This window comes from Vipera ursinii, assembly GCF_947247035.1.
Source record: "Vipera ursinii genome assembly, chromosome: 3".
NCBI classification, from domain to species: domain Eukaryota; kingdom Metazoa; phylum Chordata; class Lepidosauria; order Squamata; family Viperidae; genus Vipera; species Vipera ursinii.
In genome coordinates this window covers 159,428,086-159,448,306 of record NC_139516.1, presented here as the reverse complement: position 1 = coordinate 159,448,306, position 20,221 = coordinate 159,428,086, and the positions used below count along the sequence as shown (strand labels likewise).

The window sequence follows — 20,221 nt, the reverse complement described above, 5'->3', positions numbered from 1 at the left end:
AAAGACACTGAAAACCCAAACCACTCACAAATGTCTGGCATGGTTAGTGGCTGATCGTTTTCAGTGGGATGACAATTTGGGAAGGGGGAGGAGTGAATGGAAAACTGGATGTTTTCAAGTTCCACATATGCCTTCGGAGTAGCCATAGACCAAGTAGCAAGGCAGTTTGAAAGCAAACTCAAAACAATTACGAAGGAAGCAAACTCAAAACAATTGTGAAGGAAACTTTATAGCACCCGATGCCCTAGTTATACCTACCTATAGTTTTAATGCTTGGTTGCCGCAATATCTTATTCCTGCAAATAGAGCAACTCTTAACAGCTGGAATTTGTATTTTTTCCCTTTGTCTCAAAATTTACTATTCTGCCCTAAAGTTAATCATAATGGAAATCATGTAGTAAGTAACTTTTTCCCTCACTTTGCTTTTAAGCCTCTCTTCTTCCCAAGTTACCAAATGCTTGTTAGTACCCTCATCAGGTCTGCAGTTCAGATACTTTTTAAACTTCTCTGCCCCTCCTGCCAGCTTTTACAGCTGTGAAATGCTTTCAGGCGCGTGACAATGTACTATATATACTCCAGGCCATTTCTTTCCTTGTAAAGCTTATGGTCTGTTCTTTCCAAAGACTTTGATTGTGATTATACATAACCAGCCCAGGCTACCTGTTGTAGCTTTATTCTGTAGCCCTTTAATGACAGATTGATAAGGGACATTGGAAAAGGTTGTGAAAGGTTTGAAGGTAGTTTGGATAGTATTTTGTTTTCTTACCTAACTTTGCATCTTATCCTATAAGAACGGGAAACAAAAATTCCTCACTGCATCTATCTCTAGCAACAAGCCCTCTTTTCCTAGTTATTAAAAAGGATTATAAAGGTATTTAGAAAGATTATTCTTTTTCAGAAAAAAATAAAACCCTCCATGCTCAGCAGGGAATTCACTAATCAATCATGCTATTGTATTTCGTTTCAGGTTAAGCAACTTTATGCAATATGCAGGAAAGGAGTAAGAAATAGGAAATAAAGATTTAAAATAAGAAACAGAAAAGGAAATATGAAAGGAAATGTCATTTGATTCATAGACACTGATCTCTCTGGCCTCTTGGCTTTCATTCATAAAGGCTTTCATATACTAAAATGTGGACCAGGTTACACTTCTTGGTCACTTGTGTGGCGTAGGCCATATTTAAGACTAATAGTAAGTTCAGTATTAGTGATATGATACACATTTACAACTAAATCCCTGTTTTACTTCAAGAATATTCATATTTTTCTATGCAAGCCAGGATCTCTAATCTAAAGAATATTTTTCAATGCATTTACCAACTAGGAAGTAGATGCAATAAACTAATGTTTATTTCTAGAGCCATATCAAATATATAAAAACTATGTATTTATTTTTTTAGCAAATTTATTTAGCAAATCTGCCACTCATTTCATGAGGCAACTCTGAAATGATTGGTGATATTGTTTGTAGGTTTGGGGCAAAACAAAGTGAAATAAAGAAGTAAAATAGTGCTTAGGATCCTGTTTTAGGAGGAATAAGACTTGAAGAAATTATACTTTAAATAAATCTGTAACAATTGGTTACCATGGTGCTTAAAGATTTGTGAACCCTTGTAATTTTTCAATATTTATGCAACAATAGGATCTAAAACATAATCTGTTCTCCATACAAGTCCCAAATCTAGATAAAGAGAACCCGATAAAACAAGTGAATGGGGAGCAGCTTCATCCCCACTTTAAATCTCATAGCTCAGTGGTGGCAAACCTATGGCACGTGTGCCAGAGGTGGCACGCAGAGCCCTCTCTTTGGGCATGCACGCCATCGCCCTAACCCCTCCTCCCCCCTCCTATCCAGCAGCCTCCCTAGAGGAGAGTAGCCCCTGGACATAGACTGTGCAGAGCAGCACAGCCAAGAACATGGCAGCCGGGCAGCAGGGGCAAGACCCCACCCTCACACTCCATTGCACGCAGATGATACTGCTGGGTGCGGGTGGAGGGCATAGCCACCATGGTGCTATAGGGCCACCATGGCGATCTTTGGCAGGGCATGGAGGCAGGTGGCCCTGCAGGTGAGTGGGGCAGGGGGCAGGACAGTTTTTGGGCACTTGGTGTCTAAAAAGTTTGCCATTACTGTCATAGCTAATGAATCTGGCACTAGAACTGCTTTGCCTGTTCATGAATATAGGGGCATATTTGTGCACCACACAAATATATACAGGTAGAGTAGATATGTACTTATCCCAGACTCCAAAAGACCCTTTTAATTTCTATATTAAAAGTTATACAGTTTTGCATTCTTGAGTTGTAGTGATAAATCTCTTTACACTTGTTCATAGTTGTCCTTGCTTCAAGATGGGGCCTCTGCCTTCCCCCATTTAAGTCTGCATTCCTGTGATAAACCTTTGCCCCTTGCTTCATTTACAACAAGACTTGTCTTTTATAATTGTCTATGTTTCAAGTTATGTTTCAAGTCATGCCTTTCAAGTTAAGGTATGCCTTCTTGACTGATGACAACCCTTGTATTCTCTGTTAGCATTTGTAATATGATAAGCTATGCTTTATTGTTTCCTGTGATGACCTTTGCTCTCTTCATTAGCAGATGTATGCAATGAGTTATGTTTTCCCTTTGACCTTCCATATTTCCATATGTTGCTCCCTCATGTGTACTTTCCCCCTCCCAAATGAAACAGCCTAATAAAAGGAGGGTGTCCGGAGCTGTTCGGGGGGCAAAAACATCTACCCCGGGCATTCCGTGCTCTCTCACCTTGAGCAAACTTGTGTTGGTGCCTCAGTTTGTCTTAGGACTCTGTCTCTAAAACCATCGCAGTTCCCAAGTGTGACCGTCGGAACGTCCGGCACACTGGGTCAGTGGCAAAGGGCAAGATCCTTCCATATTCAAGGTGTTCACCCTTGCGAGGGTCCCTCCAAATTCTCACCCCTGTTACGGGGCTCTAAGAGTTGAGGCCAGAACCCTGACCGGTCGCTCATCGCAACATAGATATATGGAACTTTTTTTTCAGGATAAAACTTTTCTCCCTTAAGATTAGGAATATGAATTTTTTGTATGTTGTACTGAGAAAACATAAAAGAAAATGCTGCGATATTGGACCTATTATTTATGATTTTTTGTCTTTTTTCCCTCAAGTATAAAGCCACTACAAAGCTGCCACCTGTCTTGCATTCCAATTATAATACTAAAGACTCATCAACTTTCATTTTCTACCATCTCTAGTGAAGGGGAAATAACTTGATAAATGACTGAAATTATTGATTTGAGTTATTTTTGTGATGGTTTTACTGATGGAGTTGCAATAAATATATATATATAAATTCAGTTCAGTTGCCAGTAGTAGATCTATGAAATCCTTTAGGATAGCTGTACTTTTGGTATATTGGTGGTTAAGCAGTCTGCTAACCCTGGTCAGTAAATGGCCAGTGAATCTTTTTATATGGTACAACCCCATCAATTGTCCAGAATAGATTTACCACAATTAAAAAAGAAAGAAAAAGAAAACACATTAAAATCTTGCCATTCATATGCATGAAATGTCTCCACTCTCTTTTCATCATAAGCATTCATGATCCCCTTTCCAAGTGCTGTTCTTCTCTAACCACCAAAAGCTAACACAATGTAATATTTGGCCAAGAAAGGATTGACCAGACTGTCAGCTTTACTTCTGGTAATTTAACTTATTGGAACATTTGCTTCTGTATTTTAAGCCTATCTCATGAGAATCCACTAAATCCATGTAAATATCATTTTAATGGTTTTATTTTTCCAGGAAAGAGTGTTTGAATCAAAAGTACATCATTTTTATCTAAAAACTGGTGAGATAATAGTTAGAATTCTCACAACACTTAAACTTTGGCATTACTGATAATAATTGTAGTCCAGTTACTTGACTATTGGAAGCCACTGGTTATCTTTGGCTTATAAAAGGAGCATGTCTGTTTCTTATATAGGCAATCCTGGAATGGAGTATTCGAAATATAGAGTATTTTGGGGGGTAGAGTGGGAAGACAATTACCATTGTCTAATATAGAGTTTTTGAAACTGTTCTATGGAACTCTACGGTTTCACAAGAACGCAAGAAATGCATGAAAGAATGTGAATGCAGTTAGTTTCCTTTCACTAGATCTTTTCTTCTTAATTAGGATTACTAGGATTCCCCCTCCTTATTAACATGCTATCTAGCCTGAAAAAGTTTGAAAATCTCTGGACTATGTGCTTATTGTAGTGGAGACCACTGTCCATGGTGCTGTATTCTATAAAAATAAATGCTACCGGCTGAATGGTTATTAATCATACATTTTTTTCTTGCTGTTGAGAAATGTAGGCTAGTAGTTTTCTCTTTTGCCCTGCTCACCTTCATTTCTCATGCTCTTGAATAGTATTTTTTTAAAAAAAAAGAAATAAAAATTGTAACATACTATGCGTATGTATAGTATGATTTTACCAAATTCTGTTTAAAATCAGTGCAATGTGGTGTGTTATAATGTGGTTCAAAATGTAATTTGGGGGTAATATAAGAAATACTGAAAGTCAATACATCTATAATCTGTAGGTAAGATAACTAAAGAATGTAGAAAAGAGTAGATACAGTACAGATCTTATTAGTTGTACATGTACATGTGGTTCAGAGTCTTAAAGTTTTAGAACGTAGGGTAGAAGAAAGGAATTTCTATTAACACTAACAAAAAATGATTTCTCTTAACTCCTGTGCATTGTAAGGCAAGAAATCCAAATTAAAGTACCTGGTATGGGAAGTAATTGATTCTTTTCAACCTATGAATGGTAGTTCTGATCAGTGTTGTTTTTTTTCTAGAAATAAAAAAGGTGCCGGGACTCTCATCTTGTTAATCTTTTATTTATATAATTTTATTTATATATTTATTTGTATAATTTATATATATATATATATGCCGGACCTACCTATATTAGCAACCAGATTATTGATGGCTTGTACATACCATTTTAAAGATATGATCACATTGGTTCAAGTGAATAAGATGCTCCTATAACCCAAATTGCATGTTATTAATTCATCCCTGCCAAAATAATTATTTTCATTAGACTTAGTTCATGATGAACTTAGAACACTAAGTTCTTTTTTATCAAATTAATCATGAAGACAGCATAGTAGGCTGCCATAGGGGTGAAAAATTGTGGGATAGCTCCCCCATGTTTATATACTGCAGGTGGGTATAGTAAAGATGGAATATTATTTTTTTGTCTACTTGGAAAATAATGTGTTGCACTTTAATAGAGGAGGAGACAAGTTTTGCATATATAGTATGACATATATTGAGTTCCTTTTGGAAGGACTAGCAGTGGAAGATAATAGATGTATAATACAAGTACATATGCTGCCTTCAACATATATGTGTTTAATTGATGGACTCATGTTGCTGACAAGATAATGAATTGCAAAGAAATTGTTATTAATACATAAGTTAAAAGTTTTGTTTCTATTTCTTTGCAACTGCTGATAAAAAATGGCCTATGTTCAAATTATACACACAAGAGAACAGGCCTAGGTGAGGGGGAAAGTGTTACAATTCAATCTATTTATGAACATGAATGAATATGTCCATAATTGCCGAGTGTATTTTAACAATGAAATAGAACTGTCTATGAGGAGCTTACAATTTACATTTCTTATTCTTGGATAATTAATGACAGAAAGAAAAATGGATTGAAATAAGTAGATGCAAAAGTAACATTAAATAAATATGAGAAAGTATAGCTGTATATCCTTAAGTAATTTATGAAAAAAATGCTTAAAATTACCACTTTAGATAGACGTATCAAATCTGCAAAAATCCAGATAAGCACTAAAATAGTAGCCATGAGACACAGTTCCTGGCTGAGGGAGTAAAGGAGACTATCTTTTAGAAAGCTAACTTTCACTCTGAGCTTGGAGCCAAGTAGGGTCAAATCTAGTTAGTGCTTGGATGGCTGACTGTCAGGAAATCTCAGAGATGGAGGTTAGATTGGGGAGTTGGGGGTGGGGATGTAAGGACACCATAAAGGAGACAATGCAAACCAGTTATATACTGTTGCAAAAATAAAGGCTACCCAGATGTCTCCATGAAATGAACAAGAGAGGACTTTAACTTGCTAATCCTGCATGGTTCTAAAATTAAGAAATGTAGGGATCCGGCGATGGACAGGCATGGCCAGTGTCATAATTCACAGGACCTTTAATGGACCTCCCTTCCTCCCAGGCCCTCTTCCTTCACACCTGCTGCTAAGCCGTGGCTCGGGCAGCCTTGCAAGCCTCCTCTGAACTTTGCTAGCAGTCGACACTACAGCAGCAGCTGCCTCCTCTGAATTTCTTCCCCTGCTCTTCGGGATCAATATGCAACTATATTTGCCAGCACCGAGACCTCCCCAGTTCCCTCTCTGGAAGGAGAACAAAGAAAGACCCTACTGGCTTTCGAAAGCCAATAGAGGGAATAGCACAGCTTGTGCAAAAGTTGAAAAATCCTTTAAAAAAAGGTGCCAGAATGACATTCTGAGCATTCTATGAGAAAAGAAGCCCTGGTTCTGATCCAAACCAGAACCCTGTCAATTTACCTATTGTAAACAAACAAACAAATAAAAAGCATTATTGGATCATCTCTGTGTAATACAAGTATCATATTGCAGTGCTCCTCAGAGTTGACAAAATCCAACTGTGTGAACTTCCAACTTCCAGAATGTTAAGCAATGGTATGCTAGCTAGGAATTATGGGAACTGAAATCTATGCAACCAGAAGTTGTTGAAGTTCATGGTTAGACTTTCAGTATATTCTGAGTTTTCATTCAGGACATGCTAGTGTCTTGGATGCATGTAAAATATACTATATATTTCTTTCAATGTAGGATTTCATCATAGCAGAAAAGGGTAACTAGCCTTCTGTCTTGCACATCTATGATTTTTAACATTTTCAACACCAGAAAAAAGGTTTCCTCTAAAAGCTAATTGATTGGTTTAGTTCTTTATTACTATGTTAAGTTGATTATTTTATTATTGCATTGTTCATTAAGATTGAAGTGAGCATTGAAAAGAATTGATTGCTTGTCATTTTTTTTTTAAAAAGGAGGTAAGTAAGTTATACTTTGCAAGTACCAGTTTAGAATATTAGACCATGGCATAATATTATAAACTTCAGCTCACTATAAAATGAATGATAATATTCATATCCAAAATCAAATCTATTCACCAATCTACTGTAAAAATTCAAGTGTACATGTGTGTGTAAGTATAGGGAGTGGGGGTGTGGGGAAGAATAGGAAATATTTTATTCTAGAAAAATGCTTTGTATGGGTTAGGCAATGTTTGATTTAAAATTGAATTAAGGTATTGTAATGCATTTTAGGATTTTTTAAATAGCTGGACTTTTGAGCTTCTTTAAAATTGCAAAACTGCTGTAGTCTAAAGATTTGCTTAAAGCAATTTAAACTTGGCTGCAAAGCTTTAGATGACCAACTAGGTGCTAGAATCCCAGAATTTCCTCCCCCACATTTAGTAGCCCATCCAAGAACTAATGAATTCCAACCTTTGTTTAGCTTTTTTTGAGATTAGTCAAAGTTGGCTAGGTGTCACTACCAAGCTGAGCTCTTGAAGTTCTAGTTGTTATCTTTAAAATTCTTCCTGGTTTAAGGTCTGGATGTCTGTGGGACTGCCTCCTCTCAAGAACATTTGCCTACCCTTAAATAAAATAGGGTCTTTCTCTATTTTCTCTCTCAAGGAGCACAAAACCTGTACCTCATAGTTTTGTTGTATAAAGATAAAATGAGAGCAATCCCCATGTATGTTGTCTTTAACTCTGAAGAGAAGGCAGTTTGTAAATTTAACAGACATATATAATAAATCAATAGTGCACATTTTTGTGGCCAACATATTAAATTAATTGTATTTTACAAAAGACATACTAGTATTAATAGTTCAATGGTATCTACAAAAATGTGGGTGTATCATTGTGTTCACCTGGACTATAAAAGGGCTCAAGTCATGAGGCTTTAATGTAGTGTTTCACAATCTTAGCAAGTTTAAGATGTTAAGCAGCTGGGGAATTCTGGGAGTTGTCCTCTACGTGCCTTACAGTTGCCAAAGTTGAGAAACACTGCTTTAATATATAAAGCCAAACATAAAATGAGTTACAATTGTGGTATTGTTCAGGGTAAAGAAGTTAGACACTCTGAAACTGGTTAGCTAAAAAGTGAGAATTGGGGCCACTATCCAAAAATAAAGCACACTGATGAAAAAGTTAACTTTGTTTTATTTGTTATTCCAAGAATGCACAATAACCTTGTATGACTATTGTCCAGTGTCAACTTTGAAAATGGCTGTAGCCATTTTCCCTACTCATTTTTGGTTGACACATAGCATGGAGGGAGGGGTTTTTGCCACTAGACTTTCTCCCATGGGAACCAAGGTCATTGGTTGCTCCTGGGACTGCAGGCTGGTCATTTCGTGAAAAGCCTACTAAGAAGATGTATTAGGGAATATAGTTGCTTGTATAGCTTTAGGGGTGGGATTTCTTAACTTTGTATTGGGGATTGTTACATGTCTATTCAGACTTGGTTTCACTTTTGATGTGCTGATACTTTGAATCAATAAACATGTTCTTTGAGGAATTTGCAAGCCTCGGAGTTTTGCTTTATTTGTCTCTGACTGTTGGAACCATGACAGTGAGTTTAGACTTATCTACTTTGATAGCGATTAATAACAGACTCAGCCAAAGTGAGTTGTGAATTGATTTCTTTTCTTTTTTCTTTTCTTTTTTTTAGAAATGGTAGGTATTGCCTAGACTAGGATTAGGGTTATGGTTAGGACTTAAAATATAGTCCTAAGGAACCTGAAGGGGAAGGGGTCATGAGGCAAAAAAGGAAAAAAATAAGAAACACTTATCTTTTATCATAATACTATTACCACTTTCCTTAGGCGCATCCTTGCGTTTTATGATTCGGTCTCAGTATGTTGTCCAAAAATGCTAAAAAAAGTGAAGGTTGAATAACTTTTATTTGCATTGTTCCCACTTTCATCATTCCATCAGCAACCATAGTATATAACCTTGTTTGCTGAATTTTTATTACTAGTTGTAATGTACAATAATTGAAAATTGAAGTTTTTATAAAACTGGCTGAATCTGGGAAGCTGGCATTTCAAATCAGATAATAAAACAGTATTTGGTCTGAATACAGATTAGGAAATTTTACTGGGCCTTCCTGAAGAAAGACCAAGCTAACACAGTAAATTTGCACACACCTCCAATACACACATACTTATTTTAAGGATTTTATTTACATTGCTAGCACAGCAGTTTAGCATCTAATTCTGAAAGTTAAAGTAGACAACTCCATGGATTCTTACATGCAGGCAACACATAACTGAAGATGCTATGCTGATAAATGAAAATACTCTGGTCTTTGTGCCAATACATCATTGCTGCAAAAGAACAGAGCAGATTTTAAACAGGCATTGTATCTGTTACTTAATACATATCAGCAGGAACTTCTACCAGTGTGATATTATAATAGCAGAAAAAAAAGTGCTGCTTGCAAAAAAGTTCTACAATACTGAGTACAGCATTCTTCATTTGCACCACAGTGCAATATTAAAACTTTTTTGAGTTTCATTAATGGAGTAAAACAGTGGTGATAAAGTGAAGCTGAATATCAAGAAAGGCTATTGCCAACTAGTTCATCTTATCAGTGAACTGTCTATACTTGGTGGGAATTACCCTCCACATCCAGAACACTAGTTTAAAATGCTGGTAGATGCAACATTACTCTGAAGGCTAAGACTTGCAAGATTGGAAGGCTTTGTGCATCAAACATGAGCTTCTGTGACAAAATTAGTAAAATTTTGTCATTTGTAGCCTATGCAAGGTATATCAGGTGACCTGCAGTGGATTCTTATTTGAGAGTGAAACCTATTGCTTTGAGTTGATTTATTTCCAAAAAGTACTCTATCTAGAGGATTGAATTGCCTTCTCATTTAGATTTGAGTATCTCAATCATAATGGGTACATACTGAGCTGATACACTTGAAGTTGTTGGCAAAATTCCCATTGATCTTTTCTTGAATCAAAAATGCATATAAATAGCATACTGTATTTGCTCTTTAAGGATAATTGGAAAAAGCGTGTAAAATAAAACAAGCATTCTAAAAAAAGACTTAAATTATACACTTTACTGTATAAGCATGATGTGTTTATAAAGCAAGCTATACTATAAAGCAAGCTATACGTATTGACAGAAGGCCATTCAATGCAACTGTAGTACTTTATATAAAAACTTTCTGAGATATCTTGGAGACAGAAGGCTTTAACATGAGCATGTGAAAGAGGGCAATAGAAGGCCTGCAAACTATTTACCATATGTTTTGTAGTCATAGTAATAAGACTCTGCTCAGATAGTCCACATGGATAAAACAGAAAAGCATTTCTGCCAGGATGAGATTGGCAAATTGAATCAATTAGGATCAGAGATGGCTTAGACAATCTGGTGAAAACATTTACAAACTTTGTGAAAGGAAACTCAGAATGATCATTCCTTATAATTGAAGTGAGCGCTATCAACTTTAAACATACAAACAAACACATGTTTAGAGAGAAAATGAGATTACAAAATTATATCTTATGGGGGACAGGTTTTCAAATTTACAATAATGGCTTCTTTTAGGAGAGGGCTGATAAGAGATTTCTAGGGAAAACGTCTGGTGGCACATTAGCAAAACTAGAACGAAGATAGATTTGAAGTAGGCAGGAGAAAAAGGAAAAATCTGATTTAGTTTTCTGTTAGTAGGATAACTAATGAAAATAACTAGGTTTGTGCCTGTTATTTTCAGTACATTCTTTCACTTTAAATAAAAAGTCAGCTACTGAGTGTAGGTGGAGCTCACTGTTCATTTCATTTAGAGGAGGAGATAGAACAATATGGAGAATTAGATTAGAAAACTCTAATTTCAGTCAGTGAAGTTTGTGAAACCTTTGTGTGTGCTGAGATGATATATCCTCATCAAATACTTTGTAGGATAAGATGTGTCTGAGTTATGGATTCTAATCAAGGGAGTCTGCAGGAAAATCCTAGCTTCTCAGCAGCAGATAGTCTATATGAAGCTGGAAATGTTTCTTAGCAGACTCTGAGCTGTTTCAAGAATTGCTCAGACAGCACAATTTGAATGTTAATGAAGATTCAGCAAACCCATAGGACCAAAATATAACAGCACAAGTTATTTCTATAATTTCCCACTATTGTATCGTTAATGGAACATAAATCCACTATAACACCAGCAATTAACAATCATGGCTAACTTACAAGAAATACTGGGAGAAGGGCATAGCAAGATACAAACTCATGCCATTTTTTTACTGTTTTAGGTGAGGGGAGAAAAGCTAATGCACCGCTGTCTCAAATATAATCCATTAATGTATTCATTTGCAATATAAATGCTGCAAAGTACTTTGTTAAGTGAATAGGTCTCATTTACTTATATGGAGGAGATAACATTTATTTAATGCTAGGAATATTAGCAGCATAATGGGATGACAAATCTTCCCTCTTGGAAGGGTTCAAAAAACCTGACTGCTGGATGACACTGAAGATTGACAGCGTGCATACACCTTGTTATATTTTGAGAGTTTTAGATTTCCCACTTCAAGTTTTACAAGATAACCTTCCTCCCACTTTTCCAGGTGACTCATCATAACTGCCTGTTCTATCCCCAGCTTCTTTTCCAAGAATTTGAAGTTTATGTATCTTGCTTATAACCGCAGTAATCGGTTTGGTTTTGTTTGATTTCCACTGTATATTACGGTTCTATTCCTTATGTTTCTCTGCTCATTTTTTAAAGTTAGAAACTGCATTCTAAAATTTGTAAATGTGCAAATTTTTGAGAATGCAAAACTGGGTAATTTCACATCAAATGCAACTCAAGCATGCATCTTCTTTCTGTAGTTCCAGGCTCCTTGTGGCAGAGATAATAAATATTCTTAAATTATGTTATATTTTTTTATTTGGAAGAGCTTATCTTAATGACCAGCACTAAACCAAATTGAAACATAAAACATTTGTTGAAATTGGTTTAAAGCGTGTGCTTTTGAGCTATTATGGAACAGATAAAAGGGAAGTGGAAGGCTAGAACAGCTGCCTTATTATTGCATACGACACCTGGCACGGTCCATTTGCTTCAGTACCTTGAATTATCGAAAAGCCAAGGGTCTAAAAATGTGCTAAATGAGAAAGATATTAAAATGAATCTTACATCCTTACATATGCTTGGCTTGTGCCAATTCAGGGCCAGTGCTATGGCCCTTTGCTCCCATAGAACCATGGGTCTTCAGTAGCTCCTCCAACCAGATGGATTACTTTCTGGTTCACTCCCAACAACTGTGCTGTAAAAAGAGTTTTGCACCATTAACTTTGGAATTGTGAAGCTAATAATTTCCCACAAATGAAGGCAAATATATGTGTCCCAGGATAATGTTGCAGGATCCAATCTGGGTCAGTCACTAGGATGAGAGGTTGGTTCTTCCAAGCTTTTGGACTTGTGTCGGAGCTCATCCTTAGGGAACTTCTCTCTTTCCACAATGTGTCTTCTAGAGAGAGAGAAAAAAAATCCCCAAGGATGGGCTCCAGCACAAGTCCAAAAGCTTGGAAGAACAAACTTCTGGTCCCAGTGACACTCAGATTGGAACCAGCTAATAATTTCCTATTACTGGAACTGTCTTCCTTATGTCATCTTTTGGTTCCTTGGTCATGTCCCTTCTTTCTTTTCCTCTCTTGATATTATTTCATCCAACGTTTTAGACTGAATGTGCAGAGGGAGTGGGGAGGAGGAGGGAGACTTCTTGCAATGCCAGCTGAATTTTTGCACTTCTGAACTGTTTTTCTGAAGAGAGGCCTAATTGGCTCAGAGGGAGCATTTGGTATTGCAGAGGTGACAGCAGTGAGGACAATCAAGAGGGCAATGCAGAAGTGCTTCTGAGAATATGACTGAATAGAATATGATTCTACTGTTTCTGTTCACTGAACTGTTCTATGATAGAGTACATCTCTGATACTTTATTATTGATAACAACTACATATTACATATACACTCAGTTCATTCCCGATGCTTACATTTTAGCTCCTGTGTGCAGTTATCTTTTTCAATTGTGCTTTTGCAAACCTTTTTGTCGCCTTTTATTAATCCCAATTTATCACCCATTTTCTTAGTATCAGGTTACCACTTCAGAATCTCAATTAATGAAACAGAGATTTAAATAAAATAGCAATTGGTAGAATTACACTCTCAAATATTTAATGTATTCAGATAGCATTATCCTGGGATAGTGTTTTTATACTGAATACTGCCTATCCCGCCTTGTTGTTTTACAGGTTTTAATGGTTTTAATCTACTCAGAAAACCTCAGTTATTGGAAGGGGTAAAGCTATTATTATCATTATCACCATCATCTTGGCTACATGAAAGGATGCTGAAAAGTAATCCATTTAAGTAGAATTTTATGATTATCTTCTTGATGACCTCTATTCTATTAACAAGCTGCCACCAAGATACACTCAGTCATTTCTGTTGTTCCAGAAAGTACTTTTTTCAAGAGGCTTTCTTTTGCTAATGAGAAACAGCGAGTAACCATTTCTTTTTATATCTCTTGATATATCTCAGTAGGGTTTAGGAAAGCTCTTTCCTAAAGAGTTCTTGATGGTCACTGTACTGATGATTTTGCGGCCTAAATAAATACACAAAGTTAGTGGACAAAGCTATTTCTGTCTTTCTTTCAATTATTTTCTGAGCAGAAAGAAACCAGAAAGCCATTATTCAGCATTAGAAAATGATTGTTCAACCCACCACTTCTGCTCTTCCCTTCAAGGGTCAGAGAAATCAAAACACAAAATAGGAAACACTTGCTCTGGTGTGCATTTTGCAGTCTTGCCACATAGTTAAAGAACAGAAATTTCCACATAATTTATCAAATCAAGGGAAAAAAAGAATAAATTTATTTCTGATCTTTGGGTTGTTTTAGAGATAAGGTGTTCTGAATAATGAAATAGGAAATCATGGATCTGTCATGGATCTGTGACCTCCATTCATTATGTTTAGTGGAAATACATTCTGGAAAATAGGGCTGTGAGAAAACATGCATATATTTTAGAAGAATTCTGGGTTTTATTTTCTTTGATTAGGTCTTTTATTGTCTTCCTTAGTCAGGACATGAAAACCCTTGCATATATTCCTTTAACATTTTGGAAAACCGCTGCTTCTCCAACCTACAGTATATGGATGTAAGTCTGTCAACCAACTCTTTTCTTTTGTTCCCAACATTTTTGGCCTGAATGACTTAGAAAATCACAAAAGTATCAGAGTTATGATCTGAGAACCTATTATAATATTATTTCATCTATTTTGTTGCTATTGGTCCCTTTGTTTGCCCGCTTGCTTTTTTATTTCTTCTTTAATTCTTTACTTATTTGCATATATCTTGCCAGTTTTCTTCCATGCTTTTATTACTAAGACACTCAAGCCAGTTTAGTGTGGTGGCAAGTTGTTGGACAAGGACCTAAGTTCAAATCCAGATTCAACCACAGAACCTTACTAGGTGAATTTAGCTCAGATCACCTCATAGGGCTCTTGAAATGAGAACCTGGAGAACAGAGTGTTACATGTGCTGTCTTGAATTTCTGGGTGAAAGATAGGAAATAAATCTGATGAACAAACACCAAAACAAAACAGGCCTTCTGGGTGTGATAACCTTCCTATCCATTCTGTGCATCTTCTTGAGGGCCCATTTACTTGCTAAACTGTTGGTAAACTGTACACTTAAGCACTTTTTTTTGTTGAGAAAAAAATGTTTTGCTGAAAGGGCTTCTGTTTTATCTAATGTGATGTAACCTTGAACAACCTCCCTCCCACACTATGCAAGTTTAGAAGTTAATGCTGAGGTCAAGGAAATAGAGAAAAGAATCAAAACATAGTGTATTCATCTAGAAACTACAGCATATTTAAAATATACTGCATATCAGCAAATACAGCAGTATGTCCTCATCATGAAAAGGGACAATGCGATATAGGAACCAAATGTATTGGAAATGTTCCTATCCAGCTTACTGTCAGCATATAAAATGTGTCAATACCCTGGGTAGTATATAAAAATTATAAATCCTCTTTTCATGTAATGTGTATGCTATCAGAACTAAACATAATTTATCAAAACTTGGTTCCAAATTCAATGGGGTCCACAGGACAACAGAATGAAATAAAAGCTTCTTCTCTGTCTTGCATTTTTTGTGTGCAGTTCAAACCTCGGCAGTGCTTCTCCATAAGTGGCTACTATATTCAATATGCCCCTCAGTACCTTTGTAAGAATGCTTTGTCACAATCTAGCATTCATTTGAATAGGTATTCAGAGGAAAGATATTTCCAACATCAACTTTTGCTTATTGGGCAAACTTTAGAGGGCTTCCATTCATTTTCTCCAGAATTCCCAGTGATTTTTTTTATGTTATTGCTCTGAACTATTATGAAACAATAAAACTGCCAACAGCAGTGATGGGTTAGGAGGATTCTGATATCTTTTGTGCTCTCTTTTGCTTTGGCCCACCTCCTGAATTCACCTCTAATGTGTCTCCCCTCAGTATCCAGGTAAGTGTGTTACTTTCCTTTCTTTATAAGTCACCTTTATTGAATTTTAGTGATCTGCGGTGTCCCCTTGTCATTTATTTAAATGACAATCAACATTAAATTCCATGCCACAAAATTTAATAAGTTAATTTATTATTTATTTTAATTAATAAATTAACATATTTTATATTAATAAATTTTATAGCTTGTTCTTATTTACTAGAAAGTGAGTTCTACTTAGTTTTAAATTGTTTGAGTTCTTAGCAGTAATGATCTTAATAATCTTTACATTTTCTCTGTATGTTGATTGTGTTGTCTCACTATATTACTGTAGTTTTAATTTTCCTGTTTTCTTATTTTATATCTAAACTCTCTTTATCAAACTTATGATAACTAATAAGAATAAATAGAATATGGAACAATGGCTTTATAGAATATTCTATAATTACATTATAGAATAATGTCAATACATATATGTTTGTATCTATGTTTTAGAAATTATTAATAGAAGTCTAGTCAATTTTGAACAAATTTTTCATTATTTTACACTGAGAATATAATTGTAAAATTTGAATGTTTGGGGACAGAATTATCAGTCCTTTTAATATCAATCTATTTCACTTTTTGTTCTTAGAAAAACCTAACATGAATGGAAAAACCCCCTCTTTTTATCACAATTATAACACATAAAATAGCTGACCTGAATATATACATCAGAATATAATTATATATTGTTATCAAGTAGGAAGATCAGTTGTTAATTCTCTACTATATCAAGAAACAGATAATTTATAAATGAACTCATCCTTGTTAATAAATTATGCTGCTTAGTTGTGTAAGTGAAGATTAAAATCCTGAAATATATTAGGATTTCATAAATAATTTAATCCTTTTTCCATCCCACACAGATTTGCATCCCACACAGATAACTTTTTTGGATATTAGGCCTCATCCCAATAGTAGAGGGTAGAGAGGACGATGTGTACCAATGTGTAGAGCTGGGGTGTCCAGCCAAAGTCTTAAAATTGTCAAGTGGGACAACCCAAGTGTAAAGACTCTATCCATTTTAGCTACTTGATTTCTCTTAGTAACAAAACCACACAAAGGGCAGAGCTGCCATTTATAAAGAAGGAGCTGACTGAAACATTAAGCTATACTAATGTAGAGATATAATTCCAGTATTTACAATAAGAAAGGAGAGGGAAAAAAGACCTTTAGACAAGGTTAATGTAAGCCTGTAAAATATGGGAAAAGATGATGAGTTTACTTTTTTTACGTCACTATAATCTCATTTAGGATTATCTCATTAACCTCACAGATCATATCAGTAGTAAAGATAGTAGGACTTACTATTGAATAAATTTGCATAGGGTTGCAGTATATTCCACATCTAAAATGGTTCTTTTCTTGTGTCTTTAGATTAATGTTACTGGTCCAGATAGCATTATGCTTATAGTTTGGAAATTTTCTTCTACTTTTTCCTAAATTGGCACACTTCCAGTGAAAACCCATTGTATCTTACCCTGCACTTTTGGTTTCCTTTTGTCTCCCTCTGTTTTTTTCATCATCTATTGCATATATGAGTATTTATTTATTTATTTATTTATTTATTTATTTATTTATTTATTTATTTATTTAATTTATATGCCGCCCTTCTCTCAAGAGACTCAGGGCGGTTAACAGGGCAATACATAAAAATCAGATACAAAAATTAAAACTATTAAAACATGATTAAACAATGCCCACAATAATACAAATTTAAAATTAAAGTCATAATAAAAATCCCACCCCGTCCCATCAGGCCAGGCCCGCTTCTATAAAGAGATGGGTTTTAAGGTCGCGCCGGAAGGAGCGGAGATCGGGCGCCATCCGGAGCTCTACCGGAAGATGGTTCCATAAATCCGGTGCACCCACAGAGAACGCTCTCCCCCTGGGGGTCACCAGTCGGCATTCTTTGACCGGCGGCACCCTGAGGAGGCCCTCTCTGTGGGAGCGTACTGGGCGGAGGGAAGTTGACGCCGGCTGCAGGTGCTCCCCAAGGTATTCTGGACCCATGCCATGGAGGGCTTTGTAGGTCATTACCAACACCTTGAACCTCACCCGGAAGACAACTGGCAACCAATGCAGCTCGCGGAGCAAAGGTGTGACACTGGAGTATCGGGAAACCCCCAATACAACTCTCGCGGCTGCATTCTGTACCAGTTGGAGCCTCCGACTGGTCTTCAAGGGTAGCCCCATGTAGAGAGCATTGCAGTAATCAAGACGAGAGGTCACGAGCGCATGAGTGACCGTGCGCAAGGCATCCCGGTCTAGATAGGGCCACAACTGGCGCACCAGGCGAACCTGGGTGAACGCCCCCCTAGTTACAGCTACAATATGGTCTTCTAAGGAGAGCTGTGAATCTAGGAGGACTCCCAAGTTGCGAGCCCTATCTACAGGAGGTAATGACTCACCCCCCATAATGAGGGGTGGGATATCCCGAATATCCCGAGATGCCGGTACGCACAGCCACTCCGTCTTGTCAGGGTTGAGACGAAGCCTGTTCCTCCCCATCCAGACCCGGACCGCCTCCAGGCACCGGGACATCACGTCGAGGGCATCACTGGGGTGGTGTATGTTTGTATGTATGTTTCCAAGTTATTCACTATCTATTTTGCTATTTTGCTTAGTAAGAAATTCTGTGATAGACAAAATATTAGATGTCTTTATCTGTGCAGAAGACATGCAACTTAAGTTTTTATTTCATATCTTGGGTCCCATTTTCATTAATATTTCATCAACATTAGAAGAGAAGCACAGTATTTACCAGTTAAGACTCCTTCAGTGAAGGTGGAAGACATAATATTAATAATATACTATCATTTTCCACTGGTAAGCATTTTATTAATTATTTTAAATTGCCTGAAAGGGTTAAGAATTAGAAGATTCATGAAATAATTAGTAGTTTTACTCATTTTTTATTCAGCACGTTTTTTTATTTAAAGATGCATTGTTTTTACAGAAATAAAGGTTCAGGGATCCAGCTTTATTATGGCTTTACCATATCATATATTTTTCATCATTAAAATGTACAGATTATGTGTATACTTGATGTCTAGTCCTTCATGGACTTTGTTGTTGTTGTTAGTTGCGAAGTCATGTCTGACCCATCATGACCCCATGGACAACGTTCCTCCAGGCCTTCCTGTCCTCTACCATCTTCTGGAGTCCATTTAAGCTCACGCCTACTGCTTCAGTGACTCCATCCAGCCACCTCATTCTGTCGTCCCCTTCTTCTATTGCCCTCAATCTTTCCCAGCATTAGGCTCTTCTCCAGTGAGTCCTTCCTTCTCATTAGGTGGCCAAAGTATTCATGGACTTGTTCTGAGCCAATTAGTAACAGTATTTCAGTAGCTTTCCATTCACAGACTTTTGTTATGTTCAACATCCAGTTACATTCAAGTAATGTGAAGCACAGAATTACAAAAGAGAAGTTGAGAGCGTTTCAATAAACAGAAGCTTTTTTTAAAAAAAATAGTCTTCTCAAACCTATTTTGTTTGTCTTTCTGTGTTTCTCATGTCACCTTCTATAAAAAGAATCATATTGGGCAAGAAAATAGTGGCAGAGTAAAATATTAAAATCATAAGCATGCAAATACCTTGAACATATTTAGTTTTAGGATTTCTAATACTGCCAGTGAGCATTAAAACCAACAACTCCCTCCACAAAGATTTCCTTGTCAAGTCTAGGAATTACATCGTACAGTGTAACTTAAATCATGCAAGAAAAAATATGTAGAAATATGATTTTTAAGGGTGTCTCATATTAACTTTATGGGGGGTTACCTTTCTCTGATTGGATCTCTAATCAGGGAACTGTTTATATCACCATGTAGCACACTTGTAGAAATCATTTTTATGGAACTTAAAATATCTAGCTTGACTACTTTTAAATTAACATCAGCCTGCTTCACCAAGATGTTTTCTAAATATAGGAACCAAATCTTAACTTACAACTATTTTACAATAGTAGTGTCTTGCTATTTAAATAAGTCTGATGTAGTAGTTAAGGCATCAGACTAGAAACTGGAAGATGGTGAGTTCTAGTCTAGCCTTCGACACAAAGCCAGTGGGTCACTTTGAGCCTTTCACTCGCTCTCAGCTCTGTGCAGAAGGCAATAGCAAACCACTTTTGAACTCTTGCCAATATAATTTCAGGGACCTGTCCAAGCAGTTTTGAAGAATCAGATATGACAGAATAGAACATATACAGAATGTTTTATACTTACATTGTGGAATCAATTAAATAATACAGATAAAAGTCAATAATGCCAGTATCTCAAGGAACAGTCAAATGTATTTCTTCCATTGTAAGACTGGAGAGAAATTCTCTTTCCCATCATCAAAAAACAAAGAATTTTAGGGGGAAAAACTTATTCTTTGCTTCTTCCCTATTTAATGTTTTATTTAATATATTTATACAGGTTATATTTATGTCAGTTGTGGGCCATTTTGATTGCCTCGAAATAGACTGATGTTGCTATCTATATAAATGAGAGGTTCAAGAAGCTGTGTCATTTAATCTCCATCAAAACATAAACGTGTGCTTTTCAGTGGTCAGTCTATGA

The 20,221-nt window shown here is 36.3% G+C and overlaps 1 protein-coding gene across 1 annotated transcript in view; it reads left to right on the top strand.

Moving 5' to 3' along the window:
• Window positions 1-20,221, top strand: part of LOC310638522 (cadherin-7) — a gene marked incomplete at its 3' end in the record, with an annotated part of 123,717 nt that overhangs the window by 21,701 nt on the left and 81,795 nt on the right. The window lies entirely within an intron of this gene.